This window comes from Rutidosis leptorrhynchoides, chromosome 9, assembly GCF_046630445.1.
Source record: "Rutidosis leptorrhynchoides isolate AG116_Rl617_1_P2 chromosome 9, CSIRO_AGI_Rlap_v1, whole genome shotgun sequence".
NCBI classification, from domain to species: Eukaryota; Viridiplantae; Streptophyta; class Magnoliopsida; order Asterales; family Asteraceae; genus Rutidosis; species Rutidosis leptorrhynchoides.
In genome coordinates this window covers 104716614-104739565 of record NC_092341.1, presented here as the reverse complement: position 1 = coordinate 104739565, position 22952 = coordinate 104716614, and positions in this window count along the sequence as shown.

The window sequence follows — 22952 nt, the reverse complement described above, 5'->3', positions numbered from 1 at the left end:
ATGTTTGATTTTACACTTAGATATACTTGAAGCTTTCTAGAAAACATCATTCATATCTTACGAAGTTCGCAAGAATTCATAAGCATTAACATCCGTCACCAAGGAATGTCAATAAGAATGAATAATAAAGTATTGATTACATTAGTGAAATACTCCGCGAAGATTATGTAATCTCTATTGTTTTAGAGATTATTCATTTCTAATTCCAGCCGAAAATCAAATGAGCTTAATTTAATATTAACTCATCAAATCTGTATTACATCTGAAGAAAATATACATATATTTTCATAAAGACTGTAATAAAAATTCTCCTGTACCAAAATATTACTTGTGAAACTTTTAACAGGTAGGTAATACCCGAGAGATATATAAATTCACAATTAATATATTGCATTATTCGAATCTGATTCAGCAATCATCAAATATACTCACTACTTTCACAACGATATACATTCTTTCATAGAAATCAAAACAACCGTTCTCATCCAAATTCAATTTCATATTCTAATTTTGACAGATCAGAATCCAAGTCAAGACTCAACGGGAGACATCACTCTTAAATCTCTACATCTTTCAAAGCTATACTTTGACTTCAAAACTGTTCTAAAACATCATTTCTATTCATTAAACCCATAAAACAATTTTTGTGTTATTCAAAAATTCATTGCAATCTACATTCAAACCCTTCATGATTCTTGAAAACACCTCAATTAAGAAACAATCGAGATGATGATCCAACCACATGTTATCCACAATCATGCATCTGGAAAACTCCCGGTTTAACACAAATCCGTGAGCCATTAGCGTTGTTGTTGCTGAAAAAAACCTTGCAATTCCTTTTCAAAGTAGCCAGTTTTGTCACGGCTCCAGCAAGTCAACTTCGAATTTTCAATCAGATTAGCCGTATTATAACCTCAATATATACGTTGCCCTTTCGCCATCATTACGGGAGCACCTTTTATATTCCACTATATTATCAGCAGATGTACCAGCAACTTCGGCTTTAGTCTCTCTGAAAAATATCTATATTATTCATGAAACCCCATCTTGTACTCACCTACATCCTGTAACAATAATTGCCATACCAATTACCGGGAATCATCAATCATCAATCTCGAATCTCGCAGCGTTTTCACCTCAAAAATTATATATATACATATAACGTGTCATTCCTGGAAATTTTGACCTTCAATTCTGAAATTCTGAATAGCACCTAGTCCACGAATCAATACCCTGAATTTTGAAAAAATAAAAAACTGAATGAAACAGCAGAAACTGTAGACAACCGTAACAGTCAAAAGTTTGATGATAAAGAATAGTGTGTTGGCAAAGCTCAGAAAAAGAGAAGTTTTGGAACTGGAAAACGGATTGAGCAAACCATGAAGGAGGCTGTGGATAAATCACAAAGACTAAATCTGCCTTCAAAGAATCCAAATGATTCAGTGTCTGCTGAAGTCTTTAGCGAATACCTTGCTCCTTACTCTAACCCTCGTGAATAATATTCTTCATCATCCTCTAATCTTAGATATCATCGTATCTTTCATTATAAATATCCTCCATATTTCTGAAGATATTTTCATAACTACTCTTATCTGAAATCAGTTATCCCTTCGCACTATCAGTGTGACATCATAAAAGGAAACTGTTTAGTTTATATATTCTGTAAACCTTCAAGTTTAAAATTATGAATGTTTTTGAAGTAGTGTTGGGAACTGAAGCATGAGTTAGTATAATATAATGACACTTGATCAACGTAATTATATTACAGTAAGTTATGCTGAGTTTCTAAATGGAAAGTGATGATTCACAGACCATATCGTCATCATATGCCATATTACATGACTCTTACATTCTACCTCATCTCCAAACACATTAAGAACATATTTTCTTGATAAATTCTATTTTTATGGATATTCTGGTAATTTGACAAATCAAGATCGTGCTATTACCATTTCTTTCTTAGAACATTAACTATGTTCATTCCGAAATTCATATCTACAAATTCTGGACCATTATTCGCTTGACTTAGAGTTAGGAAGAGAAAAACAAAAAAATGAAGCTCCGAATTAGAATGGGAGTTTAAATCGCAGCAAATAGGAGAGAGCATTAACTGTGGATGACAATGATTATAGAAGACAGAAGCATGAACTTTGAAATATAAGGGAAGAAATAAAGCCCAACAACAATTACAAACCGTGTATATCAATGCATATAGCAATATAAAGACACGGGAGAACTAAAAACACTATAAAACCAAGAGTATAGTAGAAGTAAATAGATTCTTCCAACGGCAGATGAAAAAGAAGAATGACAGATATGAAAGTTAGGAGTATATCAAGAATTAGAACTGGATGGAACATATTGACGAATGCTTTAAAGTATGAGTTGAGGGAGAAAGAATATAAGGTATGAGCTGTGGAAATAAGAAAAACGAAGGGAGTGGATTTATAGTGAAGTATTCGACAGAGCAATCAAAACAAAATATCGCATTTAATCAAAGCGGATCCTAATTTACTTAATTACCGAAGAACCAAATCTTATTACGAAGATTTTCTCTAAATCCCTTGAATTTCAAAAATCAACCGTGACTATGTCACCGGTTAAGACGAACCTACATTTACTCATTTCACTCTTTTGTGATAGCTTCACTCGTACTCTTCAGAACACCAAATTGTTTCGTCTATATTACTCGATGATGATAAACCTCTAATTTTCAGCTCGTATGCGTCATGAAAACATACTTATTGTCAGCCATGACCATCCCACTCAAATTTCGGGATGAAATTTCTTTAACGGGTAGGTACTGTGATGACTCGGATTTTTTTGACTACTTGATTATACTATTTACATGATTTAATAATTTCGACTTGATAAACAATGAATTTTAATAAGTCTTGAACCTCCGAAAATAATTTTACATAAGCAGTTGACCACCCTTTTATTCTTACGATTCACGAACGTCATAACTTGTATTAATTATATATATGTGTATATATATATATATATATATATATATATATATATATATATATATATATATATATATATATAGATTAAACTTGAAAATATTATAATTAAATATCTCATTAAGTATATTAACAAAGTATTATATATATATTCATACTACTAATTTAAAGAGTTTTTGAATAATATATATGTTACTATTTAAGCGATGTAATTAACTTATATTAAAATGTATGTACATATAATGTATTACGACTATAAATACATCCTTACAAGTATTAAATACACTTTATAATATACCAATACATATAAAGGATAGCTATACTCGTATTTTCATTCAATTTCCTCAAGAATTCTACTAACATTCATACGGCATTTTTACCCGTATTATACACAACTTCTAGAAGTATTTACTATTGGTATATACCAATAGAAATCTGCAATTATTTGTGTAATATGTCATCCATGACCTAATCAATTTAATATGTTATCCATGACATAATACATTTTAACTTATCTTAGATATTTTCACTAAAAACCAAATTTTTAAGCCTATAAATAAGCAGCATTTCTAACTCATTTTTTACACATTCATTTTCCAAATTTTACTTCCAATTTTCACACATACTTGCAAGAACTCTCTCAAGTTTTGTTCTACTACTTCTTTCCAGCAACTGTACATTCTAAACTTGAGGTAAAAACTCTACTTCAACTCTTGTTCAATTCATATGTTTATAGCTATCTACATAAGAGTTTATAAACTAGAACATAGTTTAGTTGATTCTAAACTTGTTTGAAGAACTAATCTAATCTTTCTAACTTAACTCTAATAACACTTATTTATATGTATTATGATGTTATATATAATGTAAGAACTTATAACTTGTACAAATGAAGAACACCTTGAACCTTAACATATATCGTTTAATCTCCATTCGGCAAAAAGCGGGCTGTTTTGGGTTGGAAATTAAAAACCTATCTTAGACTTTGAGTTCGAGGCTAAGACTTTGGAAATATGTTAATATATGTAAATAAGACTTCCAGTATTTGTTTCATGATTTTAGACAAAGTGAAAGTATTTTATCAAAAATCATATATTGGGTGGGTGCCGGGATTCTTCCAAATCTGTCCACCGGCATAAAAAGAGGGTAAAACTCTGAATATTAATTCATGGGATGAAATTTTCGAAGTGTTTTTGAAAAATTAACTTCTTAAGAAATCCATAGCAATTTGATTCACTTTAAACGGAGTTGTAATGAATATTTGGCGATCAAAACAAAATCTGCTAAAATTAACATTGTATGAACGAAATTTATATTGTAAAAACTATATTAACCATATCTTAGCTAACTTTTCCTATATCCTATATATATTTGAACATCTTATCATTAGTATAAAAAAATATTGTAATCTTAGTTAATTCCGAGATTGTATATATATATATAATAATCTTGGTACATTCCATGACAATAAGTATACAATACGTTTTGATAAATCCTAAGACAATAAGTATACAATACGTTTTGATAAATTCTAAGACAATACATATACAATACGTCTCTGGGTTGATGCAAAGACAATACGTATACAATATGTCGTGGGGTAATTCTAAGATTATATATATACCGATTATTGGACTGTTGGACATTTCGGACTATTTTGGACTACTAAAAAAGAACTACTAACATAAAAATGTTAAAAATTAATATATAAGTATTCTATGAACTTGTTTTATTTTATTCACATATCGTATTATTATCTGAATCATTATTATTGTTATAGGTTTGTGAATCCAAGGACGACGACCATATTTTTAATAAGCTGAAAACTTATTATTAATATACTTTTACTACCGTGAGTATATAGTCCCATTTTTAAACTATAAAATATTTTGGGATGAGAATACATGCATTTTATGTTTTACGCTATGGACGTAAGTACTTAAAATATATTCTACGTTGAGTTGTACCACCTTGCATATTTTCCCTAATAGCTTGGTAACTAATATTTACATGTTGTAAGAACATGTAAGCGCAAATTCTATTGATAGATCTATCGGGTTTGACAACCCCAACCGGGCTAGTCGCTCTAGTATCGTAAACGGTTGCATAGTACTTCGTTTTTACTACACTTGGTACAGTGTAGGGAGATTTCATAATAAAGGGAATATGCTACATTAATGGTTAAGTATGGTTACCGAAGCGCTCAACAACTTATAGAATACTTTTATACACTTGTGAGTGTACATATATTTATAACTATGAAATCTTGTGGTCTATACTTATATCGATGCTAAACCTATATATATCACCACCCTTTGTGTTGACTGTTTAAGCATGTTTATTCTCAGGTCGTTAAGAAAGTCTTTCGCTGTTGCATTATCTGAGCAAGCTGTGCATGGAGTCTCATGTTTTTTTTAAATGAAGTGTTGCATTCAATAAAACTTTTATCATGTATTATATTCGACTGTTATGTCACGTGTGTAGTATTTGGAAATCGATGTATTATGGGGATTATTTCTTAAATAATCTTCCACTTGTTTAAAACATGCATTATGTATAATAATAGTGTGCTTTTTATGAAACGAATACAATATTTTCTAAAATGTATCATATAGAGGTCAAATACCTCGCTATGGGACCAATGAATAACGTATGCGTTTATAGTAATATGGACGGGTTGTTTCACAAATGTATGTCAGAATGCAATGGCTAACTATCCGGTTATAGTCTAGATTCACTAATGCGTCCTAACGACTCTGTCAGACACACTAATGCACATCCTAGATCCCTACAACCAATGCTCTGATACCATCTGTAAAGACCCGGCAAAAACGTCATTGACGGCGTAGTTAACTTAGGTCCCGTTACGTGGTCATTGTCCCTAAATGAGACGCGTTTGACCAAAATTATGTCACATTCATTTTAAACGTGTAAGACTTGCAAAGTTTTAAGTAAACCAAACGGTTCGACAACGAGTATAAGTTTACAAAAGATAATAAGTAAAATGAAATAACTTGCGACATAATATAAGTTGAAAATCACGAATGCTATCCATAGCGTAAGTATGTAAACAAATATGCTTGAATCCAAAGGTGCTATCACTAGCGTATGCATGTATACTTGAAAGGACCCGTTCATATACATTATAAACAATTCACAATAGTTGATTTCATTGCGAGGTACTTGACCTCTATATGATACATTTTACAAACATTGCATTCGTTTTTAAAAAGACAAACTTTCATTACATCGAAAGTTGACGGCATGCATACCATTTCATAATATATCCAACTATAATTGACTTAATAATAATCTTGATGAACTCAACGACTCGAATGCAACGTCTTTTGAAATATGTCATGAATGACTCCAAGTAATATCTCTAAAGTGAATTAATGCACAGCGGAAGATTTTTTTCATACCTGAGAATAAACATGCTTTAAAGTGTCAACCAAAAGGTTGGTGAGTTCATAGGTTTATCATAACAATCATTTCAATATATTAATAGACCACAAGATTTCCATTTATAAATATATTTATACTCGCAAGTGTATAAAAGTATTCTATAAGTTGTTGAGCGCTTTGGTAACCATACTTAACAATTAATGTGGCATATTCCCTTTATTATGAGATCTCCCTACACTGTACCAAGTGTAGTAAAAATGAAGTACTATGCAACCGTTTACGATACTAGAGCGACTAGCCCGGTTGGGGTGGTCAAACCCGATAAATCTATCAATAGGATTCGCGCTTACATGTTCTTCCAACATGTAAATATTAGTTACCAAGCTATTAGGGAAGATATGCAAAGTGGTACAATTCAACGTAGAATATATTTTAAGTACTTGTGTCTATTTCGTCAAACATAAAAGAAGCGCATGTATTCTCAGCCCAAAAATATATATTGCAAAAGCAATTAAAAAGGGAGCAAATGAAACTCACGATACGATATTTTGTAGTAAAAATATTCAAACGACTGAACCGAACAATGCAGGGTTGGCCTTGGATTTACGAAACTATATCAATTGTATATCTATTAATATATATAATGGAAATCAAAAAATTTCATTTATTAATATGTATTATTTATATATTTGTAGTTATATAGATTTTATACTAAATTCCATTTTAAAACGTATACTTATATTATATCTTAAATTATATTTTATATATATTTATTTTGCATATATATATATATATATATATATATATATATATATATATATATATATATATATATATATATATATATATATATATATATATATATATATATATATATATATATATATATATATATATATATATATATATTTAAAATGATTAATATTTATACATTTAGTTATATTAATGTATCTATATATATGTAATTAGTATTGTATTTACAAAATATCATTAGTTTGTTATATAAAATATTAATATAATCCTAGTATATGTAATAAGTGTATATATTGTACAAAATATTTATTTGTTAAAATGATAGTTTAGCAAATACTGATTTACTAATAATAATAATAATAATAATAATAATAATAATAATAATAATAATAATAATAATAATAATAATAATAATAATAATAATAATAATAATAATAATAATAATAATACTTGTAGTAATAACATTAATTAATAATGATAATCATAATCCTAAAAAATAATAATAATACTAAAAAGAATAATAATTATATAAATAATACTTATACTAATACTTAATAATAATAATAATAATAATAATAATAATAATAATAATAATAATAATAATAATAATAATAATAATAATAATAATAATAATAATAATAATAATAATAATGATAATAACAATAACAATAATAATTAGGAATAATAATAATAATAATAAGAAAATAATGAAATTACAAAGAAATACTACCTTAGAACTCCCTTTAAAAAAATGCACGAAACAAGGATTGAACCCGAGACCTCTCGAAACACAACACACTCATCAAACCATCTGGGCTGTGTCCGTTTTCTGGATTTAAACAGAATCTATTTATATTTAATCTTATTTTCCTTCTGATCCCTTTTCTTCTTCGTTTTCAACCCAATCCAAATAATTTACAGCATCAAGTTAGCAACCCAGTTAGATGTACGTTTGTATTTGTACATAATATACTTCCCTTGATTTCTTGGTCAAAAGAAACAGATTAATTAATAAAAAGATTTATGCTTCATCAGATCCGTTATGAACTTCCTAAACTCATATTGTGATTTTGTAATTAAAGACGTTTTAGATAAAACTTGCAACATGAAAAAGTTTACATTCCATTCTTAAAAACTTTTTGAACACATAATTTGAATTGAAACCTCAAAACGAATGCAAATTTTGCTATGAACACATTCTTTGACTTTTTAAATTTGAACTTTGACTCGAAAATTTGACTTTTATAGATAAAATTGAGACTTGGGATTTTCCAGATAGTTTAAATGAAAGCTTTCTAATAATATTGCATTACTAGATTTTGAAATAAAACACGAAATTGAAGTTTTAATAATTTCACTCAAGAACAGGGCACAGACCTGTGTTCTTCGATTTCTTTCTGTAAATTTTAATCTAATAATGGATGTAATGATTTTATTTGATAATGACAGTGTATATTTGGATGACTTCCTGGATAACACTGAATAATTCAATTGGTTTATAGATTTAAAGGTCGACAGAAATATTCTCCAGTACACAAATATATATAAAAAAAAATAAAAGGGAAATCGATAGGTAACTGATTTTGGAGTTATCTTAGTGTTTGGAATCTGGTTGTATGAATTTTACAATCATCAACAGGTGGATAATGACTTAAACCCAATTCTGAATTTCCGATTCTCTTTATACAATTTTTATATATTTGATATTAATAATTAATTAATTAGTTTAATAATAATAATAATAATAATAATAATAATAATTTTATAAATAATAATAATAATAATAATAATAATAATAATAATAATAATAATAATAATAATTAATAACATTAACAATTATGATAATAATAATAATCTTCATTAACAATATAAATGATAAATTGTATTATTTATATGATAATATTAATATTGACTTTAATAAATATGGTAATTATAATTATAAAAGTAATAATATTAATAATAATAATAATATTAATCATGATAACAAATAATATTTAAATTACAACTAAATAATAATTTTAACCATCCTTATAATAATATTTATATTTAAGTATTTGTTTTGATAATCAAAATCTTAAATTTATTAAAATTTTAATATTTAACATTTGTTAATATCACTATTAATGATATTAATAATAATGAAAGTAATAATAATATAATTTTTCATTACTGTTATATTTTTAACTTCTTGTTGTTACATCATATATTATATATGCAAATATGAATACATTAATAATGTTTTATATATATAATTATTATATATCTATTTACTATATTCTTTCATATTATAAATTTCAACACATAATATATATATATATATATATATATATATATATATATATATATATATATATATATATATATATATATAATACAACATACATATAATAATAATTATTATATATTGTTATCATATATGTTTATATCTAAATATTTTTAATAATAACTTTATTATATTATATATTACTTTACATATTTAATTCTATTGATTAATTTGTATTCACATTATTATTTATACACATATATTTATATTTATATATTTACATATTTAATTACACAATTGTTCGCGAATCGTCGGGGATGGTCGAATGGTAATTGAATACATGAACATATTTTCAAAGTTTTTGAGACTCCTCATTATAGACTTTGCTTATCGTGTCGGAAACATATAAAGATCAAGTTAAATTTGGTCGGAAATTTCCGGGTCGTCACAGTACCAACCCATTAAAGAAATTTCGTCCCGAAATTTCATCGAGGTCGTCATGGCTAATAATAAAAATGCTTTTATAACGAATATAAGCTGATAAATAGTTAAAAAATTTGATTTTGTGAAGAGTACGAGTGAAGTTATCACAAAATAGTGGAATGAGGAAATAGGATTCGTCTTGACTTTTGCCGTAGTCACGGTTATTCTTCCGGGATTCAAGGATTTTGAGGAAAGATTTGTAATAGGATTTGATTCTTCGGGAAATGAGGTATTTAGAATCGTCTTTGGTTAAATACAATAATCTGTTTCGATTGCTCTGTTGGATATTTCACTATAGATTTTAATCCCTTCGTTTCCGTATTTCCACAGCTCATACCTTCTATTCCTTCTTTCTTAATTCGTACTTTTATTTTCTCTTCTCGAGTTTAAGTCTAACAAATAATGGTTCATAATTCGTAGGTATGAAATTTCGAATGAACATGATTAAGGTTCTAAGATAGAGATTGTAATAGCACGATCTTGATTGGTTAAGTTACCAAAATTCAAGAGAAAAGATAGAACTATTAAGAGAACATGTTCTTGATATATTTGGAGATTAGGTAGAATGTAAAAGTCGTGTAACATGGTACATGATGACGTTATGGTCTGTGAATCATCATATTCCATTAGAAACTCAGCATGACTTACTGTAATATAATCACGTTGATCAAGTGTCATTATATTATACTAACCCATGCATCAATTTCCAACACTACTTCAAAAATATTCATAGTTTAAACTCGAAAGTTTACAGAATATAGAAACTAACAGTTTCTTATATGATGTGATACTGAGAGATAAATGATTTCAGATAAGATTAGTGATAAAAATATCTTCAGAAATATAGAGGATATTTATAATGAAAGATACGATGATATATTAGAATTTCTAATATCGATGGATGATGAAGAAGATTTGCCCATAAAAGTTTAGAGTCAGAAGCAAGGTATTCGTTAATGACTTCAGCAGATACTGAATCATCTGGATTCTTTGAAGGCAAGTTTAGTCTTTGTGATTTGTCCACAGCCTCCTTCGTGGTTTGTTCAACTCGTTTCTCATTACCCAATTTTCTTCTGAGCTCTTCCAACATATCCTTCTTTATCATCAAACTTCCAACTGTTAAAGTCGTTTACAGTTTTTGTTGCTTCATTCAACTTTTTCAAAATTTAGAGTATTGACTCATAGACTGGTTGATTTTCAGAATTTCAAAATGGAAGATCATAATTCTAAGGGATAAATATTATATATCAAAGTTATAATAAGACTTATTCGATTGAAAGGTCAATATTGATTTGTTGGAGTTGTGACACAATTGGCTAATTTGAAAAGGGATTGCAAAGTTATTTTTCAGAAATAACAACGCCAAAGGAGCTAGCACAGATACGTTTTAAAAATTTTCTCAGGTTCCGAGTGTTTTCAGGTGCATAACTATATGCATCAATCTTTTCTTCTGTAGATGATGTGCGGTTGGTTCATACTCTCGGTTGAGGTGTTTTCAAGAATCAGGAAAGGTTTAAACGTGAATTGTAATCGTCAAGATACAAATGAGGTTTAAGATGAAATCAAGTGGCAAACTTGAAGAATTGTTTAGTTTCATATGTTATAATCAATGTTTTAATTCATTTTAATTGTCCAATGTTGGTAGTCCACAGTTATTAGTCCTCAGTTAGTAATTCAATAATTCATATATTTATAATATTCAAATTAATTAATACGTATCGTGACCCATTGTATACATGTCTCAGAATCGATCACAACTCAAAGTATATATATTATTGTAGAATCAACCTCAACCATGTATAGCTAACTCAAGCATTACTGCATATAGAGTGTCTATGGTTATTCCAAATAATATATATAGATGCGTCGATATGATATGTCAAAACCTTGTATACGTGTCCCGATATCTAAAGTGCGTAAAATAAATAACAGAAATTAAACGATGATAAATAAAATTGCGAGAATATAAATTGCGATAATTTAATTGCGATAAATAAAATGTAATCAGTTAGCTAGGAACAGTTAGCTAGGAACAGTTAGTGTGGATTCTTAACAAAATTTTTCTCGTAGTTAATTTGTTTGTTTCTAACAAATTTTATTTTGTCCAGTGCTTTCTTCATTATGCCACTTGTTGGATTCTGATAAGTCAAAATCCAAATATGAAATTGAATGAAAATGGTTATTCTGTGGTGAACGGATTCGTATATCTGTGGATGTAAGCAGGATAGTAATTGACTGTTGAATCATATTCGAAGAGTGTACAGTGTAACTAATTAATGTGAAATCTAAATATTCCTCGGGTATTACCTACCCGTTAAAATATTTTCACCATTAACAGATTGTACAAAAGACTTTTTTTTTAATTACAAACTTTATAAAAACATATATACACATATATTTTCTTCAGATGTAATCATAGATTTAATGAGTTAATATGATATTAAACTCATCTGATTTACGGCTTGAACTAGAGTACATAATCTCTAAAATATTAGAGATTACATAATTGTCATATCGAACGAAGATAAATGAGGTAGAACGATACGTAGAACGATGATTATTCTCGAGGTACAGAATGAGATGTTGAGGCATGTGATGTTGAAACTTGGGTTGTTGGTGGTACTCCTTGGTATCTATGGTGCGTATGACGTTGATGCTGGAGATACAGATTATGATGTTGAATTATGGGATGTGGATGTTGTGGATGGTGGTACTGGTTATGCTGCTGATGGTGGTACTGTTGCTGCCGGTGTTGCCGCTGGTGCTTGTAATCTTTGCACCATATTCTCCAAAATCACTACCCAAGCGCGAAGCTCTTTGACTTCTTCTATTACACCGGGATGATTATTGGTTCGGACGAGTGGATGAATACGATCTAGAATCTGAGATAGTATATAATCGTGACGAGATACTCTGGAAATGAGAGAGAAAATGGTATTACGAACAGGTTTGCCGGTAAGTACTTCAGGTTCTTCGCCAAGATGGGAATGTGGTGGATGGAAAGGATCGCCTTCTTCGCGTCTCCATCGGTTAAGTCTTCTATGAACTCATCCCCAATTCATCCCGAATTGAAGATGACTAGTTTAGTTGATCCATTTCATTTACACTGCCTTCGGAGCTTAGGTGAATATCCATGTCGGAATAGCTGTCGGAATAGTTATCGGAATCTGAGGGACTCGAACTGGTTAAGGGATTCATCTCGTACGATCAGAAGAAGAATTTTCGATAAGAAATAGATTATAGGATGTAGATTAGTACCGTGCAATACATAATTTACATATGCATATATAATACTAAAATCCCATAAGTTACGGAGGAATCTACAGAAGCTGTCAGGCAAAGGTAACAATAACAGATACGCTAAGATATGAATTTTATCTATACACTGTCTATGCAATAGAGGCAGTAAGATGTGTCTAGACTTTAAGGATGATAAACAAATAATTTTTGACACTAAATGATAAGCAAAACTTTTGACATGCAGACACGGTCGAAGTCCAGACTCAATAATGTAGTGACCCGAACTTTTCCATGTTTATATATATTAATTGAGATTGATATTTACATGATTAAATGTTTCCAACATGTTAAGCAATCAAACTTGTTAAGACTTGATTAATTAAAATATGTTTCATATAGACAATTGACCACCCAAGTTGACCGGTGATTCACGAACGTTAAAACTTGTAAAAACTATATGATGACATATATATGGATATATATATATAGTTAACATGATACTATGATAAGTAAACATATCATTAAGTATATTAACAATGAACTACATATGTAAAAACAAGACTACTAACTTAATGATTTTTAAACGAGACATATATGTAACGATTATCGTTGTAAAGACATTTAATGTATATATATCATATTAAGAGATATTCATACATGATAATATCATGATAATATAATAATTTAAAATCTCATTTGATATTATAAACATTGGGTTAACAACATTTAACAAGATCGTTAACCTAAAGGTTTCAAAACAACACTTACATGTAACGACTAACGATGACTTAACGACTCAGTTAAAATGTATATACATGTAGTGTTTTAATATGTATTTATACAATTTTGAAAGACTTCAATACACTTATCAAAATACTTCTACTTAACAAAAATGCTTACAATTACATCCTCGTTCAGTTTCATCAACAATTCTACTCGCATGCACCCGTATTCGTACTCGTACAATACACAGCTTTTAGATGTATGTACTATTGGTATATACACTCCAATGATCAGCTCTTAGTAGCCCATGTGAGTCACCTAACACATGTGGGAACCATCATTTGGCAACTAGCATGAAATATCTCATAAAATTACAAAAATATGAGTAATCATTCATGACTTATTTACATGAAAACAAAATTACATATCCTTTATATCTAATCCATACACCAACGACCAAAAACACCTACAAACACTTTCATTCTTCAATTTTCTTCATCTAATTGATCTCTCTCAAGTTCTATCTTCAAGTTCTAAGTGTTCTTCATAAATTCCAAAAGTTCTAGTTTCATAAAATCAAGAATACTTTCAAGTTTGCTAGCTCACTTCCAATCTCGTAAGGTGATCATCCAACCTCAAGAAATCTTTGTTTCTTACAGTAGGTTATCATTCTAATACAAGGTAATAATCATATTCAAACTTTGGTTCAATTTCTATAACTATAACATTCTTATTTCAAGTGATGATCTTACTTGAACTTGTTTTCGTGTCATGATTCTGCTTCAAGAACTTCGGGCCATCCAAGGATCCATTGAAGCTAGATCCATTTTTCTCTTTTCCAGTAGGTTTATCCAAGGAACTTAAGGTAGTAATGATGTTCATAACATCATTCGATTCATACATATAAAGCTATCTTATTCGAAGGTTTAAACTTGTAATCACTAGAACATAGTTTAGTTAATTCTAAACTTGTTCGCAAACAAAAGTTAATCCTTCTAACTTGAATTTTAAAATCAACTAAACACATGTTCTATATCTATATGATATGCTAACTTAATGATTTAAAACCTGGAAACACGAAAAACACCGTAAAACCGGATTTACGCCGTCGTAGTAACATCGCGGGCTGTTTTGGGTTACTTAATTAAAAACTATGATAAACTTTGATTTAAAAGTTGTTATTCTGAGAAAATGATTTTTATTATGAACATGAAACTATATCCAAAAATTATGGTTAAACTCAAAGTGGAAGTATGTTTTCTAAAATGGTCATCTAGACGTCGTTCTTTCGACTGAAATGACTACCTTTACAAAAACGACTTGTAACATATTTTTCCGACTATAAACCTATACTTTTTCTGTTTAGATTCATAAAATAGAGTTCAATATGAAACCATAGCAATTTGATTCACTCAAAACGGATTTAAAATGAAGAAGTTATGGGTAAAACAAGATTGGATAATTTTTCTCATTTTAGCTACGTGAAAATTGGTAACAAATCTATTCCAACCATAACTTAATCAACTTGTATTGTATATTATGTAATCTTGAGATACCATAGACACGTATACAATGTTTCGACCTATCATGTCGACACATTTATATATATTTCGGAACAACCATAGACACTCTATATGTGAATGTTGGAGTTAGCTATACAGGGTTGAGGTTGATTCCAAAATATATATAGTTTGAGTTGTGATCAATACTGAGATACGTATACACTGGGTCGTTTATTGATTCAAGATAATATTTATCGATTTATTTCTGTACATCTAACTGTGGACAACTAGTTGTAGGTTACTAACGAGGACAGCTGACTTAATAAACTTAAAACATCAAAATATATTAAAAGTGTTGTAAATATATTTTGAACATACTTTGATATATATATGTATATATTGTTATAGGTTCGTGAATCAACCAGTGGCCAAGTCTTACTTCCCGACGAAGTAAAAATCTGTGAAAGTGAGTTATAGTCCCACTTTTAAAATCTAATATTTTTGGGATGAGAATACATGCAGGTTTTATAAATGATTTACAAAATAGACACAAGTACGTGAAACTACATTCTATGGTTGAATTATCAAAATCGAATATGCCCCTTTTTATTAAGTCTGGTAATCTAAGAATTAGGGAACAAACACCCTAATTGACGCGAATCCTAAAGATAGATCTATTGGGCCTAACAAACCCCATCCAAAGTACCGGATGCTTTAGTACTTTGAAATTTATATCATATCCGAAGGGTGTCCCGGAATGATGGGGATATTCTTATATATGCATCTTGTTAATGTCGGTTACCAGGTGTTCATCATATGAATGATTTTTATCTCTATGTATGGGATGTGTATTGAAATATGAAATCTTGTGGTCTATTGTTACGATTTGATATATATAGGTTAAACCTATAACTCACCAACATTTTTGTTGACGTTTAAAGCATGTTTATTCTCAGGTGAATATTAAGAGCTTCCGCTGTTGCATACTAAAATAAAGACAAGATTTGGAGTCCATGTTTGTATGATATTGTGTAAAAACTGCATTCAAGAAACTGATTTCGATGTAACATATTTGTATTGTAAACCATTATGTAATGGTCGTGTGTAAACAGGATATTTTAGATTATCATTATTTGATAATATACGTAAATCTTTTTAAACCTTTATTTATGAAATAAAGGTTATGGTTTGTTTTAAAAATGAATGCAGTCTTTGAAAAACGTCTCATATAGAGGTCAAAACCTCGCAACGAAATCAATTAATATGGAACGTTTTTAATCAATAAGAACGGGACATTTCAGTTGGTATCCGAGCGTTGGTCTTAGAGAACCATAATTTTGCATTAGTGTGTCTTATCGAGTTTGTTAGGATGCATTAGTGAGTCTGGACTTCGACCGTGTTTACTTGAAAAATGATTGCTTAACAAATTTTGTTGGAAACTATATATTTTTAACATGTGAATATTATGTGATATATTAATCTCTTAACGCGTTTGATATTATGTGATAGATGTCTACCTCTAGAACAAGTTCCATTGACTCACCTAGTAATAATGAAGAGTCAAATGTAAATTGGAATGATTCGTGGACTGATTCACAAGTTCCCGAAGAGGAACCAGAAGAAGAATCGGAACCGGAAGAAGAATCGGAACCGGATGAAGAAATAGAACAGGTGGGGGAAATAATAAAACGGTTAAGTAAAAGAAAATCCTCAACCAACCGACCAAGGTTAATTATGGTCAATGGTGTTTCCGCCAAGGAAGCAAAATATTGGGAGGATTACCAATTCTCCTATGAATCGGATTCCGACGAGAATTCCGATGATGTTATAGAAATTACCCCAACTGAATTTAAAAAGGCAAAAGAAAATAATAAGGGAAAGGGCATAAAAATAGAGAAATCTAATTCCAACCCCGATGAACTTTATATGTATCGTCAACCCCCGAAGTCCTTAAGTTGTAACAATGACCCGGGAACCTCTAAACCACCAGGTTTTTCTAAACCAATGTGGATCACGACGGCTCGTATTAGGAGAACATCATATATCCCTAGAAACTTGGCAAAACGAACCAAAACCGAAGAAGAAGAAACGAGCGAGTCGGAATAAGATAGTTGTATTCGTGTGGTGTAATATATGTAATATAGTGTGCTTATGCTTTATGATATATGTAAAATTGCTTGTATTAATAAGTAATTTTTTTTATGAATCTAACTCTTGTCTATTTTACAGTTTAAAAACACAAAATGGATAGACAACCCAATATTTTAAGAGACCTACCCGGAGACATGATTGATGAAATCTTGTCTAAAGTCGGTCAGAATTCCTCGGCACAACTATTTAAGGCGAAATCAGTTTGTAAGACATTCGAAGAACGTTCCAAGAATGTCTTAGTTTATAAGAGACTTTCATTTGAAAGATGGGGGATATCACATTGGGAAACCCATAAGTTACGATGTGTTTACTTTGACGCATATATTGTGGGGAACCCAAATGCTATTTTACGCAACGGGTTAAGAAATTATTTTGACTCAATGTATCCGAATATAGGACTTCATGATTTAGAAAAAGCGGCTAACATGCAACATAAAGAAGCATGCTATGCTTACGGGTTAGTAATGTTCGCTTCTCACCAAAGTGAGAACAAGAACATCGGGCTACAACTATTAAACAAAACGTTCCCACAAGTGACGGAGTCGGTAATTGGGGTAAGAAATGAGGTTTTTAGATTGTTACGAGACTGTTGGACATTACGTAACCCTCGTCCCTTTGACGACGTTACAACACGATGTCTTATCAACGACCATAACGGTTATGTTCCACAAGACCAAGGATGGGAAGTAATCCTAGTAAAACCAGAATGCATGACTTGTTTCTGGACGTATGAATTACGTGTCTTTATTGCCTTTGCTGAACGACTTGTGTACTAGCTAGAATTATCTTCACAACCATCTTGTATCAAATTTATTGTGTGCTATATTTCATGCTATATGTAAAATAAGCGGTATTGTAAGTTTGTAAAATATTGTGTAAAAGTTTGAACGCGAAATATTATTATAACCAGTTTTTCATATAGAATCGTAGTAGTTGAATTGTATATTAGCTACTAAGTATGAACTTAACGGGTAGGTACTACCCGAATTTAAACTTATAAAACGCTAATATGAAGAAAAAGCTTTTATAAATGAGTTCATATTATGCTACGAAATACTATTAACTACTCTTAATATTCTGTATGATTAACTTATTCCATTTAACTATTTTGAAGGAAATGGCACCGACTACTCGACACACCGTGAATATGAATGAAGAGGAATTCCGTACTTTTCTAGCTTCAAACATAGCCGCAGTACAGGCTGCGCTACATACCAACAATAACCTTGGATCTAGCAGTACTGGAAATCGTGTAGGATGCACCTACAAAGAATTCACTGCCTGCAAACCTTTGGAATTTGATGGAATCGAAGGACCGATCGGATTGAAACGGTGGACCGAGAAGGTCGAATCGGTGTTTGCCATAAGTAAGTGTACTGAAGAGGACAAAGTAAAGTACGCTACGCATACATTCACAGGTTCTGCGTTAACATGGTGGAATACCTATCTAGAGCAAGTGGGACAAGACGATGCGTACGCACTACCGTGGTCAGCATTCAAGCACTTGATGAACGAGAAGTACCGTCCCAGAACCGAGGTCAATAAGCTCAAGACAGAACTTAGAGGGTTACGAACCCAAGGATTTGATATTATCACGTACGAAAGACGATTCACAGAATTGTGCCCATTGTGTCCGGGAGCATTCGAAGATGAGGAAGAGAAGATCGACGCGTTTGTGAAAGGATTACCGGAAAGAATCCAAGAAGATATAAGTTCACACGAGCCCGCCTCCATACAACAGGCATGTAGAATGGCTCACAAACTAGTGAACCAGATTGAAGAAAGAATTAAAGAACAGACTGCTGAAGAGGCCAATGTGAAGCAAGTCAAAAGAAAGTGGGAGGAAAACGGTGATAAGAATCACCAATACAACAACAACAGCAATTACAACAATAATCGCAACAATTATCCCAACAATCGCAACATCAATCGCAACTACAACAAATGGCCCAACAACAACAACAACAACAACAACAACAACAACAACAACAATAACAACAACAATAGCAACTACAACAATCATCCCAACAACAATAATAACCGCAACAACAACAACAATCAAAAGCAGCTATGCCAAAGGTGTGAAAAGTATCACTCGGGGTTCTGCACCAAATTTTGCAACAAGTGTAAAAGAAATGGTCATAACGCGGCGAAGTGTGAGGTCTACGGACCAGGGGTTAATAGAACGAAAGGAACAAATGGTGTCGGAACGAGTAATGGCGGAGCAAGTAGTGTCGGAGCAAGTTATGCCAATGTAGTTTGTTATAAATGTGGAAAACCGGGCCACATTATTAGAAATTGCCCGAACCAGGAGAACACGAATGGACAAGGCCGCGGAAGAGTTTTCAATATTAATGTGGCAGAGGCACAAGAAGACCCGGAGCTTGTTACGGGTACGTTTTTTATTGACAATGAATCTGCTTACGTTTTATTTGATTCGGGTGCGGATAGAAGCTATATGAGTAGAGATTTTTGTGCTAAATTAAGTTGTCCATTGACGCCTTTGGATAGTAAATTTTTACTCGAATTAGCAAATGGTAAATTAATTTCAGCAGATAATATATGTCGGAATCGAGAAATTAAACTGGTTAGCGAAACATTTAAGATTGATTTGATACCAGTAGAGTTAGGGAGTTTTGATGTGATAATCGGTATGGACTGGTTGAAAGAAGTGAAAGCAGAGATCGTCTGTTACAAAAATGCAATTCGTATTATACGAGAAAAAGGAAAACCCTTAATGGTGTACGGAGAAAAGGGCAACACGAAGCTAAATCTTATTAGTAATTTGAAGGCACAAAAACTAATAAGAAAAGGTTGCTATGCTGTTCTAGCACACGTCGAGAAAGTACAAACTGAAGAAAAGAGCATCAATGATGTTCCCGTCGCAAAAGAATTTCCTGATGTATTTCCGAAAGAATTACCGGGATTACCCCCACATCGATCCGTTGAATTTTAAATAGATCTTGTACCAGGAGCTGCACCAATAGCTCGTGCTCCTTACAGACTTGCACCCAGCGAGATGAAAGAACTACAAAGCTAATTACAAGAACTTTTAGAGCGTGGTTTCATTCGACCAAGCACATTACCGTGGGGAGCTCCTGTTTTGTTTGTCAAGAAGAAAGATGGTACATTCAGGTTGTGTATCGACTACCGAGAGTTGAACAAACTTACCATCAAGAACCGCTACCCACTACCGAGAATCGATGACTTATTTGATCAACTATAAGGCTCGTCTGTTTATTCAAAGATTGACTTACGTTCCGGGTATCATCAAATGCGGGTGAAAGAAGATGATATTCCAAAGACTGCTTTTAGAACACGTTACGGTCATTACGAGTTTATGGTCATGCCGTTTGGTTTAACTAATGCACCAGCTGTGTTCATGGACCTTATGAACCGAGTGTGTGGACCATACCTTGACAAGTTTGTCATTGTTTTCATTGATGACATACTTATTTACTCAAAGAATGACCAAGAACACGGTGAACATTTGAGAAAGGTGTTAGAAGTATTGAGGAAGGAAGAATTGTACGCTAAGTTTTCAAAGTGTGCATTTTGGTTGGAAGAAGTTCAATTCCTCGGTCACATAGTGAACAAAGAAGGTATTAAGGTGGATCCGGCAAAGATAGAAACTGTTGAAAAGTGGGAAACCCCGAAAACTCCGAAACACATACGCCCGTTTTTAGGACTAGCTGGTTACTACAGAAGGTTCATCCAAGACTTTTCCAGAATAGCAAAACCCTTAACTGCATTAACGCATAAAGGGAAGAAATTTGAATGGAATGATGAACAAGAGAAAGCGTTTCAGTTATTGAAGAAAAAGCTAACTACGGCACCTATATTGTCATTGCCTGAAGGGAATGATGATTTTGTGATTTATTGTGATGCATCAAAGCAAGGTCTCGGTTGTGTATTAATGCAACGAACGAAGGTGATTGCTTATGCGTCTAGACAATTGAAGATTCACGAACAAAATTATAAGACGCATGATTTGGAATTAGGCGCGGTTGTTTTTGCATTAAAGACTTGGAGGCACTACTTATATGGGGTCAAAAGTATTATATATACCGACCACAAAAGTCTTCAACACATATTTAATCAGAAACAACTGAATATGAGGCAGCGTAGGTGGATTGAATTATTGAATGATTACGACTTTGAGATTCGTTACCACCCGGGGAAGGCAAATGTGGTAGCCGATGCCTTGAGCAGGAAGGACAGAGAACCCATTCGAGTAAAATCTATGAATATAATGATTCATAATAACATTACTACTCAAATAAAGGAGGCGCAACAAGGAGTTTTAAAAGAAGGAAATTTAAAGGATGAAATACCCAAAGGATCGGAGAAGCATCTTAATATTCGGGAAGACGGAACCCGGTATAGGGCTGAAAGAATTTGGGTACCAAAATTTGGAGATATGAGAGAAATGGTACTTAGAGAAGCTCATAAAACCAGATACGCAATACATCCTGGAACGGGGAAGATGTACAAGGATCTCAAGAAACATTTTTTGGTGGCCGGGTATGAAAGCCGATGTTGCTAAATACGTAGGAAAATGTTTGACGTGTTCTAAGGTCAAAGCTGAGCATCAGAAACCATCAGGTCTACTTCAACAACCTGAAATCCCAGAATGGAAATGGGAAAACATTACCATGGATTTCATCACTAAATTGCCAAGGACTGCAAGTGATTTTGATACTATTTGGGTAATAGTTGATCGTCTCACCAAATCAGCACACTTCCTGCCAATAAGAGAAGATGACAAGATAGAGAAGTTAGCACGACTGTATTTGAAGGAAGTAATCTCCAGACATGGAATACCAATCTCTATTATCTCTGATAGGGATGGCAGATTTATTTCAAGAATCTGGCAGACATTACAGCAAGCATTAGGAACTCGTCTAGACATGAGTACTGCCTATCATCCACAAACTGATGGGCAGAGCGAAAGGATGATACAAATGCTTGAAGACATGCTACGAGCATGTGTTATTGATTTCGGAAACAGTTGGGATCGACATCTACCGTTAGCAGAATTTTCCTACAACAACAGCTACCATTCAAGCATTGAGATGGCGCCGTTTGAAGAACTTTATGGTAGAAAGTGCAGGTCTCCGATTTGTTGGAGTGAAGTGGGGGATAGACAGATTACGGGTCCGGAGATTATACAAGAAACTACCGAGAAGATCATCCAAATTCAACAACGGTTGAAAACCGCCCAAAGTCGACAAAAGAGCTACGCTGACATTAAAAGAAAAGATATAGAATTTGAAATTGGAGAGATGGTCATGCTTAAAGTTGCACCTTGGAAAGGCGTTGTTCGATTTGGTAAACGAGGGAAATTAAATCCAAGGTATATTGGACCATTCAAGATTATTGATCGTGTCGGACCAGTAGCTTACCGACTAGAGTTACCTCAACAACTCGCGGCTGTACATAACACTTTCCACGTCTCGAATTTGA